Source organism: Kogia breviceps, chromosome 9 (genome assembly GCF_026419965.1).
Source record: "Kogia breviceps isolate mKogBre1 chromosome 9, mKogBre1 haplotype 1, whole genome shotgun sequence".
NCBI classification, from domain to species: Eukaryota; Metazoa; Chordata; class Mammalia; order Artiodactyla; family Physeteridae; genus Kogia; species Kogia breviceps.
The window spans coordinates 81826639-81850335 of record NC_081318.1 but is presented as its reverse complement, the minus strand read 5'-3'; positions in this window follow the sequence as shown (position 1 = coordinate 81850335).

The following is a 23697-nucleotide window of genomic DNA, read 5'->3' as shown; positions in this document are numbered from 1 at the left end:
GTTGGCTAAGATGATTCCTGTCAAACCTCCTACTGTAAAAAGGAAAATAAAGCCTAAAACTCATAATATAGTGGGAGGTCGTATAATATTTAATATTACCTCCATGAACAGTTGCTAACCAGGGACTTCCCTGGTGATGCAGTGGTTAAGAATTGGCCTGCCAATGCAGGGGAATCACGTTCGATCCCCTGTATGGGAAGATTCCACATGCCGCGGAGTAAAAAGCCTTTGCACCACAACTACTGAGCCTGCCCTCTAGAGCCCGTGAGCCACAACTACTGAGCCCATGCGCCAGAGCCCGTGCTCTGCAACAAGAGATGCCACTGCAGTGAAAAGACCGTGCAACGCAACGAAGAGTAGCTGCCACTCACCACAAGCAGAGAAAGCCCATGTGCAGCAACCAAGACCCAACACAGCCAAAATAAAACAAGAAAAAAGAAAAATTAAAGAAAGAGTTGCTAATCAACTGGATGGATACTTTTGCTCCTGTAGGGATAGAAGTAATTACGGTAGCTTTTGCAAAGTATGCTCCTGAGTGGACAGCTATCCCTATGGTAAATGCATGATGGGCCCACAAGAGAAATCCTAAAAAACCAGTGGACATGACTCATACTATTCCCAAATAGCTGAAAGGCATTTTTTGTCCTAAATAGTATGTAATGATGTGTGAGTTTATAACAATCCCTGGTAGGCCATGAATACAGACTTCAGGGTGACCAAAGAATCAAAATAGGTGTTTTTATAGGATTTGGTCTTCTCCTACAGGGTCAAAGAAAGTAGTGTTGAGATTTCTATCTCTTAACAGTATGGCAATTCTGGCTGCTCGGACTGAGAGTGGTAATTATAGTAATATGGCTATAGTTGGGGAAGATTAAACAAATAATTGTGTTTGATATTGGGGTATGACTGCTGGTTTCGTATGAAAGACTATAGGAATAAAAGTAATAGCAACAAGAAATGAAGAGACACCTGCTAAATGCAAGGAGGAAATGGTTAGGTCAACAGAGGCTCCTGCGTGGGCCAGATTGCAGGCTAGAGCTGAATACACGGTCCACTGGTACCAGAACCAGCTTCTACTATTGGTGATATGAGTAGGAGTGAGAAGGATGGGGGAAGTAGTCAAAAGTTTACTTGATTTATTGGGGGAAATGCTACCTCAGGTGTCTGAGTTATTAGTGGCCCAAGTGAGTTGTCAAACCCTGCAATATAATGGGTACAACAATAAAGAAAATTATTACAAGTGCAGGGACTGTTATGACCACGTTACAGATTTGTGCATCTCCAAGTAGCGCTCCAGGTTAGCATAGCTCAGCCTGGATTAATATTCTTAAGGTGCTGCCTGCTACTCCAGCTCAAGCACCAAATAGTAATTATAAAATGCCGATATCTTTGTGATTTGTTGAAAATAATCAGCAGTGTATGAACAGAGGTAAAATGACTGAATTAGCATTTGACTGTAAATCTGAAGACAGAGATTGAGCCCTCTTTCTTGCAAATCCTGTGGTGAATCAACAAATTGAATTGTAATTTCAGAGAAGAAGCTTCAATTCTGCCAGAGATTTTCCTGCCTTTTTGTTTTTTTCTTTCTCAAATGAAGGAGAAGCAGATTGAAGCCAGTTGACTAAAGGATTTGCCTGTTAACTAAAGTTTCCTGGGGTTAAAACTCATCAATATCATAAAGATTTGGCTTAATTACAATGTTTGCTTTACACTCAATTGATGTAGGATGAAGTCTTGCAATCCTTATTTTTAGAAACTAAGTAAATTTTACTTGTTTTGGATTTTGAAAGCTCTTGGTCTGAACTAACCTAAATTCCTAGTCCAGCACTGACAGAATGGGTGTTAGGTGTAGTAATCGTCTGGGTGTTATGATTGGTAATGATAGGAAGGTTATTTCTTTGTATGTGCAAATTGCTTTGTGTTTGTGTTGTTTAAGGAAGGGAATACAGTTAGTGATGTGGAGTATGTTAGCTGCGAGTAGAAATATATGCTGAGGACTGCTATGATGGCTATTAATGTTGGTAGAATGAGGTTATCATTTTTGTTATCTCTTGGATAATTATTCATTTGGGTAAAAACCCTGATAGTGATGGGTGATGTCCTAATGATACTGTAATGGTGAGGAAAAGGATTGTGATGGGAGTTGTCTTATCTCATGTGTGTGATAATGATACTCTTGTAGCACATGATCTGGGCATAAATAATAAGAAGATAGTGTTGTTATGATATAAATTAGTATGTTTAGGATCGTTATAATTGGAATATACTTTATAATAGCTGTTATTCATCCTATATGGGCAATTGATGAGGAGGGTGTAATTTTTTCCAGATGAGTCTGGCTAAATCTCCCTCAGCCTCCAGCTATGATTTATAATATCACTATGATTAATAGTATATTTAGGTTGATGGATGGTGACGTGTGGTATAAAACTGATAGGGTTGCACTTTCATCATATTAATAGCATCAGGGCTGCTGTTCATGGGACGCCTTGTGTGACTTCAGGCACTCAGAAGTGAAATGGGGAAAGTCCTACTTTTGTGACAAAGGCGATTGTCATGAGGGTGGATGTTGCTGGATTAAAGATTTTTGATATTCATTGTGTTCCTTGACCAGAGTGTATTAGATTAATGATAATAGCCATTATAAGTAGTATTGGTGTGGTGGATTGTTTTAGGAAATATTTGTTGGATGCTTCTGTAGCTTATGGGTTCGTGTTTTTTATTAGAATGGGGATACCATTAACCAGTGTGAGCTTCTTATACAATTATATTTCCTGAGATAATAGTCAGTAGAATGAGAGTAAAAACAATGAGTGTTTATTAATAGAGGAAGGATATGCGACAACATTTTGGGGATATGGGCCTGACGCTTACTTAGAGAACCTTAGTATATAGCATGTGGTGTAATGTGGTAACATGGAGAATATAAAATTCTTAGAAAGAGTTCAATTCCAGGAATAAGAGCATTGAAACCTCTATGATTTACTCTATCAAAGTAACTCTTTTTTCAGACATATTTCTTAAGTTTGTGGTGGGTTGCCTGGTATGATGACAGGTATTGAAAACTCTCATATACGTCGGACTAATGTTAGTAGTAAAAAAAAAAATTTATAAGAGATGTATACATTGATCATGTCAAAATTGTGGGTATGATGGTCAAATTCATAGAAAGGAGATTGTTAGATGTGTCTTAATGATGACTTAGGGTGCATATAATTCTGGCACCTAGGGATTGTCAAATGCTCCTAAAAATGGATTGTTGTGGAAATGTTTATTATAAGGAAATTGACATATTCTCTAGGAAGCATGGGGTGAATGGGCCTGCTAGATTTTCTACAATGAAGACAATTACAGGTTGTTTTTTTTTAACATCTTTATTTGAGTATAACTGCTTTACAATGGTGTGTTAGTTTCTCCTTTACAACAAAGTGAATCAGTTATACATATACATATGTTCCCATATCTCTTCCCTCTTGCATCACCCTCCCTCCCACCCTCCCTATCCCACCCCTCTAGGTGGTCACAAAGCACAGAGGTGAACTCCCTGTGCTATGCGGCAGCTTCCCACCAGCTATCTAACTTACATTTGGTAGTGTGTACATGTCCCTGCCACTCGCTCACATCCTCACCGCTTACCCTTCCCCCTCCCCATATCCTCAAGTCCATGCTCTAGTAGGTCTGTGTTTTATTCCCGTTCTACCACTAATCTCTTCATGACATTTTTTTTCTTAGATTCCATATATATGTGTTAGCATATGGTATTTGTTTTTCTCCTTCTGACTTACTTCACTCTGTATGACAGACTCCAGGTCTATCCACCTCATTACAAATAACTCAGTTTCATTTCTTTTTATGGCTGAGTAATATTCCATTGTATATATGTGCCACATCTTCTTTATCCATTCATCTGTTGATGGACATTTAGGTTGCTTCCATGTCCTGGCTATCGTAAATAGAGCTGCAATAAACATTTTGGTACATGACTCTTTTTGAATTATGGTTTTCTCAGGGTATATGCCTAGTAGTGGGATTGTGGGGTCATATGGTAGTTCTATTTGTAGCTTTTTAAGGAACCTCCATACTGTTCTCCATAGTGGCTGTATCAATTTGCATTCCCACCAGCAGTGCAAGAGTGTTTCCTTTTCTCCTCACCCTCTCCAGCATTTATTGTTTCTAGAGTTTTTGACGATGGCCAATCTGACCGGTGTGAGATGATATCTCATTGTAGTTTTGATTTGCATTTCTCTAATGATCAATGATGTTGAGCATTCTTTCATGTGTTTGTTGGCAGTGTGTGTATATCTTCTTTGGAAAAATGTCTATCTAGTTCTTTTGCCCATTTTTGGATTGTTTGTTTTTTTGTTATTGAGCTGCCTGAGTTGCTTATAAATTTTGACAATTACAGGTTTTGATTCTACTTCTGTTAAATCAAGTGAGGCTTCATTGGATTTCTGCTACTGTGGAGATAATCAAATTCTGGGTAGTGGTCAGGAGAAAATTAGTCATAGGTGTTCTTGTGTAATAATTATGGTTGAAAGTGTAAATGATCCATTTATCAGTAAGACTGAGAATAGAATAACTGCTACATTACTTCCTATGAGATTGTCTATACTACTGTCCCTAGAGCTCCAGTGTGTGAGTATTTTGAATGTGAAGCTCATCCAGAACTGAGGATGGAATAAATGGCTAGGTGTGATATGGCTAATATAAATAGTATGCCTACATTTATATGAATTAGTGGATAAGATATGGGAAGAGGAATTCATGTTGTGAGAGCCAGGGTTAAGGCTAGCATTGGGGCAATAATATATAAATTGCTGATGTTGATGGACATAGTGGTTCTTTAATAAGTAATTTGAATGCCTCAGCAATAGGTTGTAATAATCCATGTGAGCTGATGATTTTTGGCCCTTTCTGGATTTGTATATAGCTTAGGATTTTCCATTTAGTTAATATGAGGGATACTATGGTGAATTAAATTGGGTAATTTGTGAAAGAATGTTGATTATAAACATATTCTTAGGAAGAGAATTTGAACCAGTGCAGATAAAAGTTTCAGTTTTACATAATTACCGGGCTCTGCCACCGTGACAAACCCTGCTCTACAGTAGGGTATGTATAAATTAATTGAATGTAGATTATATCATCATTTATTTTGAAGACATTTTGTAAAGTAAGCCGTATTGCTCTTGTCCTTTCATACTGGAAGAAATCTGCAATAGACAGAAACCAACCAGGATGACTCCAGTCTGAACTCAGATCACGTGAGACTTTAATCGTTGAACAAAGTGACAATTAATAGCAGTTATACCATTGAAATGTCGTGATCCAGTATATCAAGGTCATAAACCATATTGTCGATATGAACTCCAGAATACAATTACACCGTTATCCCTAGTAAAACTTGTTCCATTTATCAGTGTTTTAGAAGAACAGGTGATAAAGAATTTTGACTAGCTGGTCTAAATTGTAATCACTCAGAGGAGGTTTTATTCTCCAAAACAAATGGCGCACGGGCTCAAGGCGCACCAGCTTCAGTAGTTGTGGCACGCAGGCTCAGTAGTTGTGGCACACTGGCTTAGTTGCTCCGTGGCACGTGGGATCTTCCCGAACCAGGGATTGAACACGTGTCCCCTGAATTGGCAGGTGCATTCTTAACCATTGCATCACAGGGAAGTCCCAGAATCGCAGTCGCCATTTTAATACACCTTCAGCCCAAAGAATCCATGGAAGATTGTTACAGAAAATAAGAGAATAAAATATTGGAAGGACTATAACAGAAGCATATAGTACACTGTTCATATAGACACATCCCAAGCAGTTACAAAGTATATTAAAAAGGAGGCTGCAATTTTCAAAGAATAAGATAAATTTTACCCACAAACTCCCAATATTTCCTGAAACGTTGCAATCTGAAACCCTACTGGAGGAAGCAGAACATTCCAGGAGACATTCTACAAATGAAGGATTCTAAACCCTGTGGGTGGATAGGGAAATCTGGAAGGAAGGTACCCTCACCCAAGGAAAGTGAAAATGGTTCCTATACTTTTCTCACATCACATCCCTGTACAATTCCCATTGATCTTGGTCCAGGCATTCCCAGTCCTCTTGAGAGAAATCTATGGGCACATCCTGGAATGTGAGCAATCCCTGAAATTAAAAGTACACATGGCATGTGGCCACGGGAAGAGTTCATAATGTGACCCAAGAAGAAAACAGCAAATTAAGAGAACTGGTTTTAATTTAGAACAGTGTCTTCAATTATCCACTAATATATATATATATATATATATATATATATATATATATATAATTTTTTTTACAAAGTAACTTTCTCTATTTCTAACTACAAAAAAGGAGTATGTCATGTGATCCACAAAACCAGTATACTGGAGACTATACTTATCTGGAAAAGAAATGATAAAATGATGGTTTCAACACTGGCATATGCATTTTTGAGTGTTTTATTTATATCAAACTGGATAAAATGTGTGTATTTCTCAGACAGAAAAGACATGTTGAGATAGAAATGTACCTTTCAACTATTCATGGGTCCACAAGTACACTGGGGAGATTGTAAAATTGCAGATTCTGATACAGTAGGTCCGGTGGGCCTGAGTTCTATTTTTTTAACAAGCTCATTTTTAACTAGTGATGCCACAGTCTCTGATTCATTAACGACAATTGTGAATAGCAGAGACATAATAAGGCAAGGTAAAAATTCATAGTTAACTTTTAACTTCAAGTGTTTTATGGAGTTCACACGTTTAATACGATAGTAAGCACAGCAGCAACAATCATTTGTGAACATTTACTGTAGACCGTGGATCTTTCCGACATTTTGTGTAGGATTCCAGGAAAAAGGTCTGCGCTGCGGCCACAGTGGGCGGGGCTCCCAGGCCGGGCCGCCCCTCCAGGACCCCCGACAGGGCCCTGCGCTCGTGGCGGCTCCTCTCCTGGCGCCCCGCTCCCTCCCGGAAGGCCTCGGGGCAGAGCGGCCCCACCCGCTGCGCCCAGAACAGAGCCCGCGTTTCCGCAGAGCTGGAACTCCCCGCTCGGGGTCTCTTCCCTCCGCCGTCACGGAGCTGCCACGGGGCCCGTGGGGAGGGCGGCCTCACTGAGGCTGCCGGCTGCGGAGGGGCCCCGGCGGCCGAAGCCGCGACAGACTTCGGGACGGCGGGCCGGGTACGTGAGTCCGGTGCCCGGGCGGCAGGGCAAGAGCAGCTTCTGAGGGGCAGGGGTTCGCTGCCACCCGCCGCTGCTGTTCAGAACGAGCGGCGCCGGGGTCTGGTCCCAGGGAACTTCGGCCCCTCCTCTCGGCCCTGCCCTCGGCCTGGCTCGCGGGGCCTAGGGCCGTGGAGAGGGGGCGGCCTGAGCGGTCTGAGGGGACACGGGCAAGGGAGGCGCAGGGTCCGGCCGCAGCGTCAGCACCCCTCCTCCCGACGGCGGGGAAAGCGCCCGAAAGTTCCTCCCGAGGCTCGCAGGCCTCTTATTCAGCCGAGCCCCTCTGCGCCCCTTCCTCCCTGAGCTAAAGTACCGGGGGGAGGGGACAGGGCGGGGGGGCTGGCGCAGGTGTTGGGGGACGTGAAAAGGTGATTGTCAGCTAAGGAAAACCAGCTCTCCCAAGGTGAGGAATGCAGGGCTTTCCTTTTCATAGGCAGATGCCAGAGTTGGGCTCACCGAATTCCTTCCGTTGATATGCACCTCAGCTCTCTGGGGCCTGCATTCTGGATTTGCAGGTTTACTGAGATGGCAAGAAATATTCCATTTCTCACAGGCTTTAGGGGCAGACAGTGAAAAAGAGTCGGAGAATCTCACTTGGCATGTACTTTGGTTTACGTATAGATAATATTTATACTTAACTGTGCTAATAGAGGCTCTCGAGTACAATCAACTTGTACTACTGCCCTCTATGTATTAATGTCATCAATATCATAAGATAAATGCCTATAGAATTGAGTTAATCCAGTTAAATAGGATAATGATTTTAAAAGGAAACATAATAGAAATATAACAACAAAACCTTTACCACTAAAGGCTGGGTCTGGAACAGCCTAAATAAATGTTCCATTGTTAAAATATTGAAAGAATATTCAATAGAAATATCAACAAAAGTGACAAATAATAAGGGCAGCAGAATGTTGAAATGTTCTATCTTTATCATTAAAGTGGCAGAAAATCATTTATTAGTAGGCACTGGGGCAGAAGATGCCTGATTTTATATCTTTGTCATATTTGTGCAGTTGTTTGAACAAGTAACTGAAAGACAAAATGGAAAAACAAGGAGATTTGTGCCTGAGATCATGGTGATGTGAAACCAGGGATGGCCCCCCTGTGCCAGGTGAGTTAAGTTTACATCACAGGTAGCCCTCAGAGCTCCTGAGAATCAAGGGCTGGAATTTTTCTTCTGCGATGAATAGGAGCTGTTGAGTCCCGTTCATTGAGCAAGGAGTAGGTCTTGTCTACTACATATTTGTTTTTGGAACGGTATCTGTGCTAATTTCAAAGTCTTGTTTTATGAATAACCCCAAATCACCTTTCCCCTGAAGCAGGCGTAAGTGTTTTTTCTATTTGTGTGACTCTGTTCTGTTTTAGTTCAGTTCATGTGTAGCCATGTTTACATTCCCTCTATAAGTGATATGTCATGATGTTTCTTTTTCTGTGTGCCCTATTTCACTTCGAATTATTGTACCTAAAGCCACTCATTATGCTGCTACTAGCCTTATGACATTGATTTCATGGCTGAGTGATATTCCATTGTACATAAGTTCCACAACTTCTGTATCCATTTTGCTCTTTCCTGGGATATTGAACGTGTACCGAAGTCGAGGATCTTGTAAACAGAGCAGGCCTAAGCTTTGGGGTGCCTGTGTCTTGTTGATTTTTAGTCTTCGCAAGATATACGCCCATGAGTGGAAGTGCCCTATGCTCTGTAGCTCTGTTTTTTAGATGTTTTAGGAAACACCATACACTTTTGCAGAGTGTCTGTCGGCAATTTTCATCCCGCACGTCAGCATAACAAGGTTCCCTTGTTCTCCATGGCCTGTCCTGCATTTGTGGTTTTTACACTTTTTTCGGATGGCCGTTTTGACCGGAGGGAAGTCAGACTTTTTGTAGTGCTGATTTGCATTGCCCGCTTGCTTGGTTGGCCAAAAAGGACATATGCGTTTTTACCTGAATATATTCAGGAAAGAACGCATTCGCCCTTTTTGGCCAACTGCATCATTGTCCACGTTCTGCCGCTTTTCATGTGCTGTCAGGGCCAGTCCGATCTACCTCTTGAAATCTGTTTCCTGCAATTCTGCCTTACTTTCAAATTCTCTTCGTTCCCTTAACTCAATGTATTTTTGGAAGGAAGTTGTCATTTATAACTGTGTAGGTTTGTGAGTTGCAGTGCCCCTGAGTTCCATGTTTCAACTCGCTTTTTTTGTTAGCTGGCCGGAAAACCACAGGATCGCTTCAGGCCCTATTCTGGTTCCGGGGCGTGAGGCTGAGCGTTTGGTTAATTCTTCTTCGTGATGGGAAATTAGAGTGACATGTGCCTGTCCAAACACCTACAGCTAGTCTCTCATTGGTTCCCCCTCTTCCCGTTCATCCTCCGCACATATTGCAAACTGTGCGAAACAGGAGGTTAAAGGTGCTGACTCTCCAAGTGGGGAGATTGTTAGTAAAGCGGCTGGAATGGTGAACCCGAGCACCAGGAGATGAAAAATGAGGTGCTTTGTAGAAACCTTTCATGATCACACGGTGTACCATCCTCTGGGCTTCCCATGCATCTTTTAGCTATAGGAAGATTCCCTTGAACATGGAGAGTTGGGACCCAAGGAATGGGTAGTACGCAGTATTACTTTAAAGGATCTGCATTTGCTCACTCAACCTCACCAATCCTCTCAGTCCCAAGAGTGTCCAGCCTTATGTCTCATCCTGCTGTGTGTCTAGATGTGTTCAATCCATGTTGCATCACAGCCCCTGAGCAAAAGTTATAAGGGTCTTTATGTCTGTCACTGTCTTTTTTATTATTATTATATTGGTTACAGCTGATTTTCAATGCTGTTTGTTGCTGTTCTACATCCACTTGATTCACGTAGAAACAGACATCAATAAATTCTTTTTCAGGTCCTTACCTTACATAACTTTTTCTGGTGACTTGAGTGTGCTGAGTTCAGTTCTTTGAGGTACCATGTAGACCTTGTCTATTATCAATTTGGTATTTGGAACGGTATCTTTGCTAATTTCAACCTCCTGGATAATGCCTCACCCCTCCCCACCTTTCCCTTTTAGCAGCCTTATGTGTGTTTTCTACATATTTGACTATGTTTCTGTTTTGTAATTTATTTCATGTGTAGCCATTGTTGATTCTACCTTTAAGTTATATCTTATGATATGTGTCTTTTTCTTTCTGACTTATGTTACCTAGAATGATCTTACATAACTCCTCCTGAGTTGATGCAACTGGCCTTATTTCATTGATTTCCTGGCTGAGTTATATTCCACTCTACATACGTACCACATCTCTTTTATCCATTTTTTCCTTCCAGGTATATTTAGGTTTTATCCAAGTCGAGGCTCTTTTAAACAGAGAGGCGGTAAACGTTGGGGTGCCTGTGTCCTGTCGATTTTTGTCTTTCCCAAGATATTCGCCCATGAGTGCAAGGGCCCTATGCTCTGTAGCTCATTTGTTTAGATGTTTTAGTAAACACAGTACACTTCTTCAGTGTGCCCGTTGGCAATTTACATTTCCACTATCAGCCTCACAGGGCTCCCTTCTCTCCTCGCCCTGTCCTGAATTTCTGGTATTTACACTTTATGAGGATGGCTCTTCTGACTGATGCGAAGTGATACCTTTTGTAGTATTGATTTGCAATGCCCACCTGTTTGGTTGGCTAAAAATGGTGTATGCCCTTTTCTTGAATATATTCAGGAAAAAAGCATACGCCCTTTTTGGCTAACTGCACCATTGGCGATGTTCAGCGCCTTTTTTTGTGCTTTCATGGCGAGTCCTTTCTACCTCTTCAAATCCCTTTCCTGCCATTCTCCCTTGCTTACAATTCCTTTTCGGTGACTTCCCTCAAGACATTTTTCAATGATAGATATTTTCAACTCTGCAGTTTCGTGAATTTTAGTGATCGTGAGCTCTATTTTTCAACTTGTGTTTTTGGGAACTGGCCACAAAACAGTGGGGTTTCCTCAAGCCGTATTCTTTTTCCATGGGCAATCTTAGCCTTTGGTCAATTCGTCTCCCTGATTGGAAATTAGAGTGACATGTGCCTGTCCGAACACCTAGGACTTTTCTCTCATTGTTTGTCATCCTTCCGCTTCATCCTCTGGACAAATTACAAACTGTGCGCAGCAGGATGTTGAAGGTGCTGACATCCCCAGGTGGGGAGATTGTTAGGAAAGACGCTGGAGGGGTGAACCCGACTACCAGGAGATGAGGAGATGAGATGCTTTTTCCAAACTCTTCCCGACCAAACGGTGTACCACCTTCTGGGTGTCACAGGCATGTTTTAGTTGTAGGAAGCGTCCCGTGCATGGTAAGAGAACACCAGGGATGTTTCCAAATCAGTGTCTCCCCGACCCCCAAACTGGGGAATTTTACGCTACGGCTACACGTATGTTCATTAAGGGCCTTGGGCAGTAGGCAGAGTCCGAACTTAAGATGATTGAAGTCTTCAGGGTCAGAAGTGCTGACCATCGGCCTCCCTTAGGTTACATTTTATCTGTCATTGATAGATGATGTCAATAAAAATATCTATTCGTTTTCAGATTATTTCCACTTATAGGTTATTACAAAATATTGAGTGTAGTTCCCTGTGCTATACAGTAGTTCTGTGCTGATGATCTATTTTATACATAGCAGTGTGTACGTGTTAATCCCAAACTGTTAATTTATCCCTCCCTGAACCTTTCCCCTTTGGTAATAAAAACTTATAAGGTTTTATGCTTCTCAGAAATGGGGGAGCCGAAAGAGAGGTATCATTTTCAATGGAAAGGCGTTCAAAACAATATTGAAGCTTCAGCCAAGATTATTAGATGTACACCCTTGGAAAGAAATCACTTCATTTCTCTAATGTTGACCTGAAAAATAAGACAAACCCCTTCACTGAATTTGCTTAACTAAAGTGATGGAAATATCAAATGGAAGTGTTGGAAACATCTTATTTTACCCAAGCCTTATACACTGCTCTAGGTTAATTACAGTTTGGCTCACACATCTGTTCTTTGAAGTTACAATGTTCTCAATTTCTGTCACTGATCCTGCAGAGTGGGCCCCAACAAGGGTCCCCTGCCCCGTGTCATTGGAGCCAAGAGAACAAGACTGAGTTTGGTTCAGAAGCAAAGGAAGCTTTATATTCTGATCAGGGAACGGAGAGGTGAGAGCGTGCGCTCCCCCGTGGGCTGTGGGCCGGGCTGCTGTGTAGGGATCCCGGCAGAGTCAGCGGGACGGAAGGGGCGGAGCTCTCGAGGGCCGGGTTGGCTGGAGCTCAGGCTCCATGTCGCGGAGTCTGCACGGGGCCCCGCGAGCTGAGGTGTCGGCCCAGCCATTTTGCACCAGGAAATAGGTCCTGAAGTGCCGGCTGTGGGACCTCTGCATGTGGAAACCTAGGAGCAAGTGAAATTAGACAAAGCACAAAGGAATAAAGGTTAGACTTCATTTTATTGCCCAGATTCTATGTTGATCTCCCAGGAATTTTTAATGGGCTCTGCTGGTGAGAAACCCCTCCTCTGCCTTTTGTCCCATTCCTCATTGTTGAGGCGCTGAGGGTGCAGACCCCGCTTCTGTAACTGCTTCGTGCTGAGTAGGGAGTCCTCATACCCGGGGGGAGGGGCAGAACTTCTCCCCAGCAGCCTCCAGGTGATGCTGATTGTCCCCAGGGCTCCTCCCTCACTCCTCCTCTGCCTGAGCCCCAGCATTTGAAGTGTTATAGATTCTAATGACCTTTAAGGGTGCAGGAAAGAGATGCGCAGAGACGCTGGGGGAGCCGGTTGTACCCCGCCCACATTTGTTCGGCCACCTTAGGCTGATGGTTTCTGCCAGCCTAGATGCTCTGACCAGTAGTCTGCGCTTTCTTCAGTTAGGCCCCTGAATTAACGTACAAACAGCACCAGGTGTCAGAACCGTGCCTGCTCAACTCCCAGACAGTCCAGGGCCGGTGGTGATCCAGACCCATGACGGCCACTGAGTCAACGGCCTTTTCAAGTAGCCAGGAGTCCAGCCGGTCTCATCGGCCACCGTCACCGCGCTGTCTTTAGGCTTTTCTATGGTGACAGCGTTATTTACGGTTCCCCCGCCAAGCTTATTAGCTCCGCTCTGGGTGCAGTAAGTCCTGCAAGCAGTAGTCTGCTCTTTGGGGGCACGCTCTTGTTTTCTGAGAGAAGATCCACGTCAAGTGATGGTCACACGAGTCATCATGGGGACCCGTTGCCCCCGGTTGTCCCTCTGGAGGTTGGAGTTGGAGGGTTTCCTCACTCGAGGTCAGTGTGCCCACGGAGCGACCCCTGCAACTTCAGGGCATGGTGGGTGGTTAGGTTCACCGCGTGCGGTCCTTTTCCCTTAGGAGGGAGCTGGCCTTGCGGGCTGCTGATTTCCAGGTTTTTAGATACCCCCAGTATCCTGGCCGGATGGGGCGGCGGGCCAAGCCCTTGGTGACCGTACTTTCTCCTACCTGGAGGGCATTCTTGCATTGTTCCATTTCAAGTGGTCCCAGTTTTTGCACTAATACTCCAAGGACGATTCACCTTCTACCGGGAATGTAAAGGTTAAAGGGTTTAGCTAAATTAGGGAGGTCCAGAGCAAGGGTCTGAATTAACTGCTCTTTCCATTCTTGAAAGACCGCTTCTGCATTCTATTCGAACGGATCATCATCTTTTCCTTTCAATGTTTCATATAGAGGCCCAACTATTAGACTGTAGCTAGGGATCCAGATGCAGCAAACCCCGACCTCCCCAGGAACCCTTAAGCTGTCTTCTAGTTTTAGAAGGGGTAAGGCTGCAAATGGCTTCTTCTCTTTCCTGGGATGGGCTTCTCCGACCTTCTGTGAGAATGAAGCCCAGGCAGGTCACCTTAGTCTGTGATATTTGAGCCTTTTTCTTGGACACCTTCTATCCTTTATTGGCTAGGTAGTTCAGAGGCCTCCTTAGTAGGGCTGGTGATCAGAATGTTGTCTGCATATTGAAGGAGGGTTCCCTTCTCCAGAGGTAGATCTTTGAGGTTTTAGTTAAGTTTCTCCAAAGGTGGTGTGGGAATTTTTGAACCCTTGGGACAGGACGGTCCCAGCAGTATTGTCTTTGTTGTATGTTGAGTCCTGCCAATCACAAGCCAAAATTTCTGTGACCTCTGGGACTAATGGAATACAGAAGAAAGCAACATGTAAGTCTAATACAGAATACCATATCCTGGTGGATGGTAGAATGACCAGCAGGGTGTAGGAATTAGGAACTACTGGATGTATATCCTCAGTGGCTTCACTGACTGTCCTGACATCTTTACCAGTTCCCCAGCAGCCCACGGGGCTCCCGTGGTCAGGCCCCTTGCAGGATATACAGCTCACTTGGGCAGGTACCCAGCAGCCCACGGGGCTCTCGTGGTCAGGTCCCTCCCAGGATATGGAGCTCACCTGGGCAGGTACCCAGCAGCCCACGGGGCTCTCATGGTCAGGCCCCTCCCAGGATATGGAGCTCACCTGTGCAGCTACCCAGCAGCCCACGGGGCCCTCGTGGTCAGGCCCCTCCCAGGATATGGAGCTCACCTGTGCAGCTACCCAGCAGCCCACGGGGCTCTTGTGGTCAGGCCCCTCCTTGGATACGGAACACCCCTGTGCAGGTACCACGGCAGGGCTGGGCACACAGGAACCGTGCACATAGCCCTCATTGCAGAGCACCCCCATCTCACCTGTCACTCAGAGCTGACACAGAGAACCTCAGAGCAGGACTTGAACTAACAAACAGCAGCTCCGACAGGTCTGTGACCCTGGGCGTTACTCTGTGTGGCCTCCCTTCGCCTGGTCTTCCAGAGACTTGCACTGCAGCCGGGGCACCAGGCCTCTGTCTCCACCCACCACCCCTCTTCTCCCTGACTCCTGGGTTCCTCTCATTAGGAGAGGGTCTTCTTGAAGTTGTCTCCCACTCATGGGCCAGATAAAATGATTAGAAAACAAGCCAGGGCTGCAGCCCCTTGTCTATCCTGACCCTCAGGATGCCACACCTGTTCCTTGGATCTGACCGGTGCAGCAAGGTCCATTTTCTGCAACTGTGAGGCCCTGAGGGGCGAGGATTGTCTGGCCTGGGCAGCCTGACGCAGCCGGCCCGCCCTCCCCAGGTGTACCTGAGCTGAGGTCAGTATAAACACCGCTCCAGGCAGCAAGAGCCCCTGCAGCTCTGCCTGATGCCATATTCTCTGTCCCGTCAGCAGTCTCGGGGCTGGGCTGGTGGGAGGGAGTAGGGCTCTGTGGGTGGCCCGGTGTGAGTGGGGCTCTGCTGGACTTTCTGCAGGAGTTGCCGGGCTGCCACCTGCTAAAGAAGAGGATGTGTCACCCATACCTGCCGCTGGAATTTCTCCCCGGGCAGAGGTGAGGAAGGAAAAAAGCAGTGGGGGCCGGACAGGAGGGGTACGTCAGGCAGGGAGATGGAAAGCTTCCAGAAGAGCGCCCGGGGCCAGGACCATCCTGGCTGGCCTGCAGGCCCCACGTCGGTCTGCGTGCTGTGGCTGGTGTGGCTCCACGGCCTTTCCTCTAGGTTTCCAAGTCCTTGCACACATTCAGGTGTTCTACCTGGGAAGGGTGGGAACAGTTCAGCAGCAGCTGGCCTGGGGGTCAGCTCACGTTTACTCAGGGACGCCTCGGCACGGTCCCCCAGCTTTGTAATGAGGACGCTCCTTGCGGGGGGGCTGCTGGCTGCATGGGAGATGATTCCCCACCTCTGACCAACTTCAGAATTGTTTACAACTGGAGCAAGTGTCCTGATAGGGTTTTCCTCTGTGTAACTAGTGGGTTCTTCATTAGCAACGTGAACGGTGATATCAGAGGTCCTGAATCGGGATGGAAATACTTATCCCCAACTTGTACAGGCATAAAAACCTGGGGAGGCCGCGTGCAGCCGGCACCCTTAGGGATGGGCTTCCGACTGACCCCTCAACGGTCTGGTGTCCAGGCACTGCTTTAGAATTTCTGGGGCCCAGTGCTAACTCTAAGGGTTCTGTAACCCAGCCTCTGCTGGCCTTTAATGAGACCCGCACTTCCAGGATCCTACAGAGCAGGGTCCGTGTGACTGTTCTGTAGCTTCTGTAACAAATGACCCCAAGCTGGGTGGTTTAAAACAACAGGAATTCATCCTCCCCCAGTCCTGGAGACCAAACATCTGAGATCCAGGTGTTGCAGGATGGAAGTCCCTCCAGAGGCTCCAGGATAGGGCTCTTCCTGCCTTTTCCAGCTTTGGGGGGCTCCAGGCATCCCCAGGCTTGCGGCTACAGCCCTCCCGTCTCTGCCTCTGCCTTCACGTGGCTCCTCCTCTCTGTCTGTGTTTCTCCTCTTTTGTCTCCTAAGGACTCTCTCAATTGGATTGAGGGCCATCCTAACCCAAGATGACCTCACCTCGAGATCCTTAACTACATATACAAAGACGCTTTCCCCAGATATGGTCCCGTTCCTGTGTTCTGGGGGGCACATCTTTTGGGGCCAGCATTCAACCCATCACCTGTGTATAAAATAACCCTCATTTTAGGAGATTACCAAGGTCCCGTATAGACTGGCACAGAGAGCAGCCAGCAGCCATGTGGGTGGGGGTCTGGGGAGAATGAGGACCCTGGAATCACCTGGGAAGGATGAAATCCTGGCTGCATTAGGTGAGCTCTTCCACCACGGGGCCCATGGAAACAGTCCCTCCACTCTGTCCGTGGAAAGGGACCCAGTGCTGAGTCCAGAAATGGTTATATTGCAAAGCTGGCTCTTCTGGGATTTCATCATCAATAGCATCATGTAACCAGTAACTACGGGCTTGGAGGAGTCACTCTGGCACGTGATGACAGCACTGTCACTTTAGGCTCATCAAGCCTAGAATAGGAATGTTTGAAGGAGAAGAGTTTGGGAGATTGCGAAGCTTGGTTGTTAAGGAAACTGAGCAGGTTTGTCAAGGTTGTCAAGGAAACTTCTCGCTTAAACTGAAGGCAGGGCTGGGAGAGCTGAAATCCAGGGATATTTTAAAGGGGCTGCTCTGAAGCACCATCACCTGAGAGGTGGTCTCAGCGTGAGCTGGGCTTTGAGAAAAGTGTGATGAGATTAAGCCTGACTTTCTGTGACAGCTGGGGAGGGGTTTGTAAAGCACCTTGGCTTTTAAGGCAAAGTTTGTTGCTGGAACAAAGTGTCTTCCAAAACTGGGCTGAAGCTCAAGATGTCTCTGTCCCCTTCCTGTGAGAGTCCAGGGCAGGTGGGTGTCAGGTCCCAGGCTCTGCCCCCCCCCTTTGTTTCTCCTCCCTGCTTCCAGGTGAGGGCTTCAACCAGCAGGGTGGGGTGACCACGGGGGCATCGTGCCCTCCGTCCTAGGATGCAGGCTGGGCAAGGCCCTCAACACCTCCACCCCTTCCCCTTGGTAACACGAGACACTGCGCCCCAGCTGTAAGGGGTGGGAAGGCTGGGAGATGCAGGGTAGCTCTGTACAGGAAAAAGGGAAATGGGTTCTGATGGGCAGCTGTGCGGCTCTGTTGTGAAGGTCTCCCAGACACTAGCGCACAGATTATGGTTTCTGTGAAGCTTCGATGTTTTGTGGTTCTGGAAATCCTATAGGAGACGGTCCACAGCAGGTGAAGCTAATGCTCACAGTGGAGGTGGTGAAGCCAAAGGTCTGCGGTTCAGACTGAAGGTACCGATGTACATGCAGGACAAAACCATCTCACGTGAATGGACTTCAGGCACGTTTAACGTGAATGCAGTCGTGTTAATGCCTAGCATCTTCTACCTTGTGCCTCCTCAGGGACCCCCTCCTCAGTGCCTGGGGCTCCTGTAACTCAGGTACAGGGGGGTGGAGAGTGGGCTCTGTCCAGTCTGAGCCCTGAGTTACCCTGTGAGTCTGCTCGGGACCACAGTAACAAGTACCACAGACTGGGCAGCTTGAATAACAGGCCTATCTCCCAGTCCTGGATGCTGTCGGAGATCAAGGTGTCTGCACGCTGGCTTCTCCTGAGGCCTCTCTCCTTGGTGCTTAGACAGCCATCTTCTCCCCAGGTCCTCACAGGGTCTCCCCCTGTGCCTATCTGTGTCCTAATCTCTTCTTGTAGGACATCAATCCGATTGGATTAAGATCCACCCTAGTGACCTCATTTTTACTTTGATCATCTCTTTAAAAATCCCATCTCCAAATACAGACACATCCTGGGGTCCTGGGGGTTAGGGATTCAGCATGTGAATTTGGGGGTCATGACTGAGTCTATGCCATCCTCCTTAGGAACCAAGTGTGCCTCGGTCCTTCCTTCCCTCAAGTCATACGAGGTGATGTAATGGCTCAAGGAGAGGCCACTCGTGCAGAGTTTATATCCCAGCTGGGGAAACCTTCTCTGCTCTCTCTGATCAGGCAGTGGCAGTGCCAGCCCCCTCCTGAGGTGAGCAGTTCTGGGGTTTCCTGCCATGTCACCTGGCCTGCTGAGGTGCTCAGTGTCTGGGAACCCAGGAGCCAGCAGCCTAGTGGGGATGCCGGAGACTCTCAGGGTCTTGGCAGATGTCTCTCCCAGCAGATACCCTAGCGAAAGTGGGGAAACTTTGGGGGATTACAGGTGGGAGAGAGTCACAGTGTCGTTTATGCTTCAGAAAGTCCACGTTGGGGTGGGATGTGATACGCACCGTGGGGCAGGGAGGTTTGTCAGGCCTGATGGAGGAACCAGGCACAAGATCGGGCTTGGGCCATGGCTGTGGGCATAGAGGGGAATTAGTGTGGGAACTGGCCACAGACTATTGTCGAAGTATCTGCTTCCCTGTGCACCGAGGCTGAACAGAAATATGGAGACAGGGGTTTTGGAGGAAGAGAAAGATGGCTTTATTTTTCTGCCAGGCAGCAGGGAAGACACAGCTGGCTATCACCTCAAGAACTGGGCACCCCTGTTTGAGAATCAGGGAAGATATGTGGGGCTCCCGCAGTCCGGGGTAGAGGATAAGGATCAAAGTAGTGAAGGTCTTGCATTCCTCCTTTCCTTTGCATTATTTCAAAACAGTCATAGCTGGCATCAGGTCGCCTGGTAATTGGGGTCCAGCAGACTGGTAATTGCATCTATTTGCCTCTGGTTTATCGGCCGGTGACCTTGTTTTTGAAATGAAAAACTAGGGGGTGATTTGTTATGAGGGGCGTATAGAATCTAAGTGCGTTACATAATGAGGTTAGGGAGTGAGAGGCAGGGGCTGTAACACACACAGTTAGGGGTGATGGGTGCCGAAGGTAAATTCCATAGTGTCAGGGAGTGAGGTTAGCTTTGTAAAGTACAAATCTAGTTACTACAAATGAGTGACAAAGTGAAACAAGGAGTGATGAGCTCTTTCAGGCCAGGTTATGTTTCTTCTCTAGCCTGTTCGCTGTCCCCTTGTTTCCCTTGTTCTCAGGGCAGGGAAACTTCATTTCTGTTTTTGCTGCCACAAGACTGTGGAGGAGGAGCTGACAGTCACTGGGGCACAAGGCAAGTGGGAGGCTGGGAGGCCCCAGTGTTACCGAACCGAACGTGTGTCCGCTCGCCCGAGTGCAGCAGAGCCAGTCTACTGACACGGGGTGTGGTGGAGGAAGGTGCAGCCTTAATTGTCAAAGTGCCAATACAAGGAGGCCAGGTGGCCTGTGCTCTAAAACCCCGAACTCCCTGAAGGATTTCAGCAAAGCAATTTTAAAGGCCAAGTGAAGGAGGGGGGGGTCGCAGGGTATGTGATCAGCTGGTGCACGATTCTCTGATTGATGGTGAGGTAACGGGCGGTTAATGTTATAAATTCTTAGGCACCAGAAGCTCTGGGGCTACCTGTTCATGATCAGCAAGTAGTTAATTTCTTCCACTTGGTGGTGGAGGAAACATGCATCAGATACTGTTATCCAGGTACTTCAGAGAGGAGCTACAGCAGAGGATGTGGGGGAGGGGGTCTGTCCTGGGAAGGCCCCACACGGTCCTGCTCGGTTACACCTGGTGCCTGGGCTCAGCATCCTGGGAAGGGGGGGCTGCTTCTGGGTGTGGGGAGCTGCAGGATCCCAGTCCTCTGAGGGGCCTGCTAGCCCCCAAGGTGAGATGGGTGTGCAGTGACTGGACGGAGGCATCTGGCCTGGGAGAGGGGTCCGGGCTGGAAATGTCACTGGAATCATCGCAGGGAGGGAGAGGAAAGGCAAAGTGGGGGCAGATGGGTCACAGCAGATTAATGCAGGTGACTGCAGTCCTGTTGGAAACAACTCAGAGCCAGAAAGGAGTGGCCATCAGGGGCTCAGCTCCATTCTCTTGTTCCTTTGTAAAACCACTGTGTCAGAGTTTGAGACACCGCCAGGAGATGTCTGGGCCCAGTGCTGCCATGGCTTCATCAAAGGGCCCAGGGGGAACACAGAACCACTGCAGGCCCCGCCCATGTCCTCACTGGGAATGAGTCCCATCGGGGCTCCTGGGCTCACAGACTTCACGGCACCTCTGTCCTCAGGACTGGTCTTCCTCCTTCCTCTCACCTGCTGATCAGAGGCCCAGGAACCCCCAACCTGGCTCCACTCCCAGGGCCTGGATTCAGAGGCCCAGGAGCCCCCAACCTGGCTCCACCCCCAGGGCCTGGATTCAGAGGCCCAGGAGCCCCCAACCTGGCTTCACGCAGGACCTAGATTCTGGGACAGCTTAGGGGTAAGCAACACCCTCACGCTCCTTTATCTGCTTAGGGGTGAGAATGTCTTAAACGCTGCAGTTGACTGATTATGGAGGGCCGAGTGTTTCCAGCAGGTATGGGTGGAAAGATGGGGTGTGAAGTTCCTATGTCTGCAGGGTCTTCCCAGCGTGAAGATCTGTGTGTTCCCCCCGGCCAGTCAGCATCCTCCCAGGAAGCCCAGATTCAGGATTATGAAGGCAGAGGCTCTCCCCTTGCGTACCTGTAACTTCGCACTCCCACAGCAAGGAGCCTGGCTCCCACCACATGCCATTTATCTATGCATTGCTCCTTTCCACGTTACATGTGCAGAGGTTTCAGAATTGTTAGCTACTACACCCTGGAAAGAACTTCGTAAAATAAAGCCCACTGTTTATATATGGGCCATTTTTCCTTTAGCCTACAGATTCCATTCATTTCCAAAGGTAACTTAAGTCAGCAGCTTTTACCCCATCCCCTACAGTGAGTTGTTTCCACATATTTCTAATACAGTTAGATTCTGTCATATTATGTAATCCATCCTGCAACACTCTTACACCATAAATAACTAAATTTGAATAGATTATGATTGGCCCCTTGGGCTACACATGTCTATGGGCTTAGACAAACGCATAGTGACAGGTATCCATCCTAGAGTATCACATGGACTACTTCAAACCCCCCACCCCATGATCTGCTTGTCATCTATGTAGCTTTGCCTTTCCCAGAATGTCATCAGTGGGGTCATACTGTGTGCAGCCTGCTCGGACTGGATTCTTTAACTTAGCAGTATATACTGAAGATTTATCGATGTCTTTCCATAGGTGGATGGTGCATTCCTTTCTGCTGAGTAGTATTCCACTGCATGTGTATGGGAGGAAAAACAATTTTCCTTCTACTTTTCTAGGTTCTTGGTTGAGGCCCCCCCCTGCCCCTGTAATAAAAGACAGATTACCAGGAGAAAAGCAGAAGTTTAATAACATGTATACCTTCTGAATACAGGGGGGATACCACGGAAAACTGAGTCACTCCCTGAAATGACCAAAACCATCCCCTTCAATACCACCTTCAGCTAAAAACAGAAGAACGATGTTGGGGAAGGGGGGAAGGCCAGTTATGGCAGGTTATCATGCAAAGCACAGTAAACAAACGTATGGCTGTTTGCACATTTAAGTCAGGACTTCCCCATTGAAAAGAGTTACTTAAGATTTAATTATCCTTCTATTTTCGGTGCAAAGAGGGACATACTCTTATAAATGGAGATTTCTCCATTGTAAATGTCCTTCATAAAATGGCAATCTCAGTTTTCTGAGATTTTTTTAAAAATAAATGTATTATTTTATTTTTGGCTGCATTGGGTCTTTGTTGCTGCGTGCAGGCTTTTCTCTGGGTGTGGCGAGCAGGGGTGCGCGGGCTTCTCATTGTGGTGGCTTTTCTTGTCACGGAGCACAGGCTCTAGGCTTGCAGGCTTCAGTAGTTGTGGCACACGGGCTCAGTAGTTGTGGCTCTCTGGCTCTAGAGCGCAGGCTCAGTAGTTGTGGTGCACAGGCTTAGTTGCTCTGTGGCATGTGGGATCTTCCCGGACCAGGGCTCGAACCTGTGTCCCCTGACTCAGCAGGTGGACTCTTACCCACTGAGCCACCAGGGAAGCCCTATTGATTTTTTTAAAACAGACCAATAATCCTTATGCCAGAGAGACATATTTTGGGGTGGCATATTCTACTCGCCTTGACATGGATGTACCCCAATTTGCTTATGCATTCATCTTTTGAAGGATATCCTGATTTCAAGTTTTTAGCCATTATGGAAGTGCTGCTATGCATAATTGCATCCTTGTTTGCATTTGGACATAGATTTTCAAAGCAGTTGCCTAAATACTGGAAGTATGATTGTTGGATCCCAACGTGAGACTTGTTTAACTTTGGAGAAAACTGTCATTGTCTTACAAAATGGCTGCACATGCATCCTCCCAGCTATGAGGGTGAGTTCCTTTTGTTCCTCGCCCTCTAGCAATTGGTATTGTCATATTTTTGGAGCTTAGCAGTCGTAATAGGTGTGCTGTGGTATCTCATGATTTTAATTTGTAATTCCCTAATGGTATATGATGTTGAGCTTGTTTCTGTATGACTTTTACTATCTGTATCTTTTTTGGCGGGATGTCTGTTCAGATCATGCTGTTCATGTTCATGCTGGGAGGAGCCCTGTCTCCTCGGGACCTGTTGGGGCTTTGGCTTCTGGAACACACGGGGCTGAGTCCACGCTGATGGCCGGGCTTCGGTACAACCCGGGGTCAAGTCCACACTAACGGAAGCTGGGTCTCCTCAGGACCCGCTGGGGCTTCAGCTCTGGGACATTGGGGGGTCCAGTTCATGCTGACATGAGCCTGGTCTCCTCAGGACCTGCCGGGAGGTAATGCCGCCGAGGGAGAAGGTGAGGGAAAGTGGGGAGAAGGTTCTTATGCATGGCTGACCGCTGTGGGTGTCTGTCTTCAGAGGACCCAGGAGAGGAAGGGCTTGATGTGGAAAACTGGGTTTTTGACCCCTTTTGTGTGGGGTGTAGACAGTTCAGTGTGTTCTTTGGCATGTGGCGTCTTGTTTTCCCAGCACCGTTTATTGAGGGGCCTGTCCTTTCCCTGGTGAATGTTCTTCGTTCCTTTCTTGTGAATTAACTGCTCACATACCTGTAGGTTGATTCCTAGGCTCTCTGCTCTGTTCCTCTGGTCTGTGTGCCAGTTTTTGTGCCACTCCCACACTTTTTCGGGACTAGCTTCATAACAAAGTGTGAAGTCAGGGAGCAAGATGCCTCTAGCTCGTTCTCCTGCCTCAGGGTCGCTTTGGCTCTTCTGAGTCCTTTGTGGTTCCACACACAACCT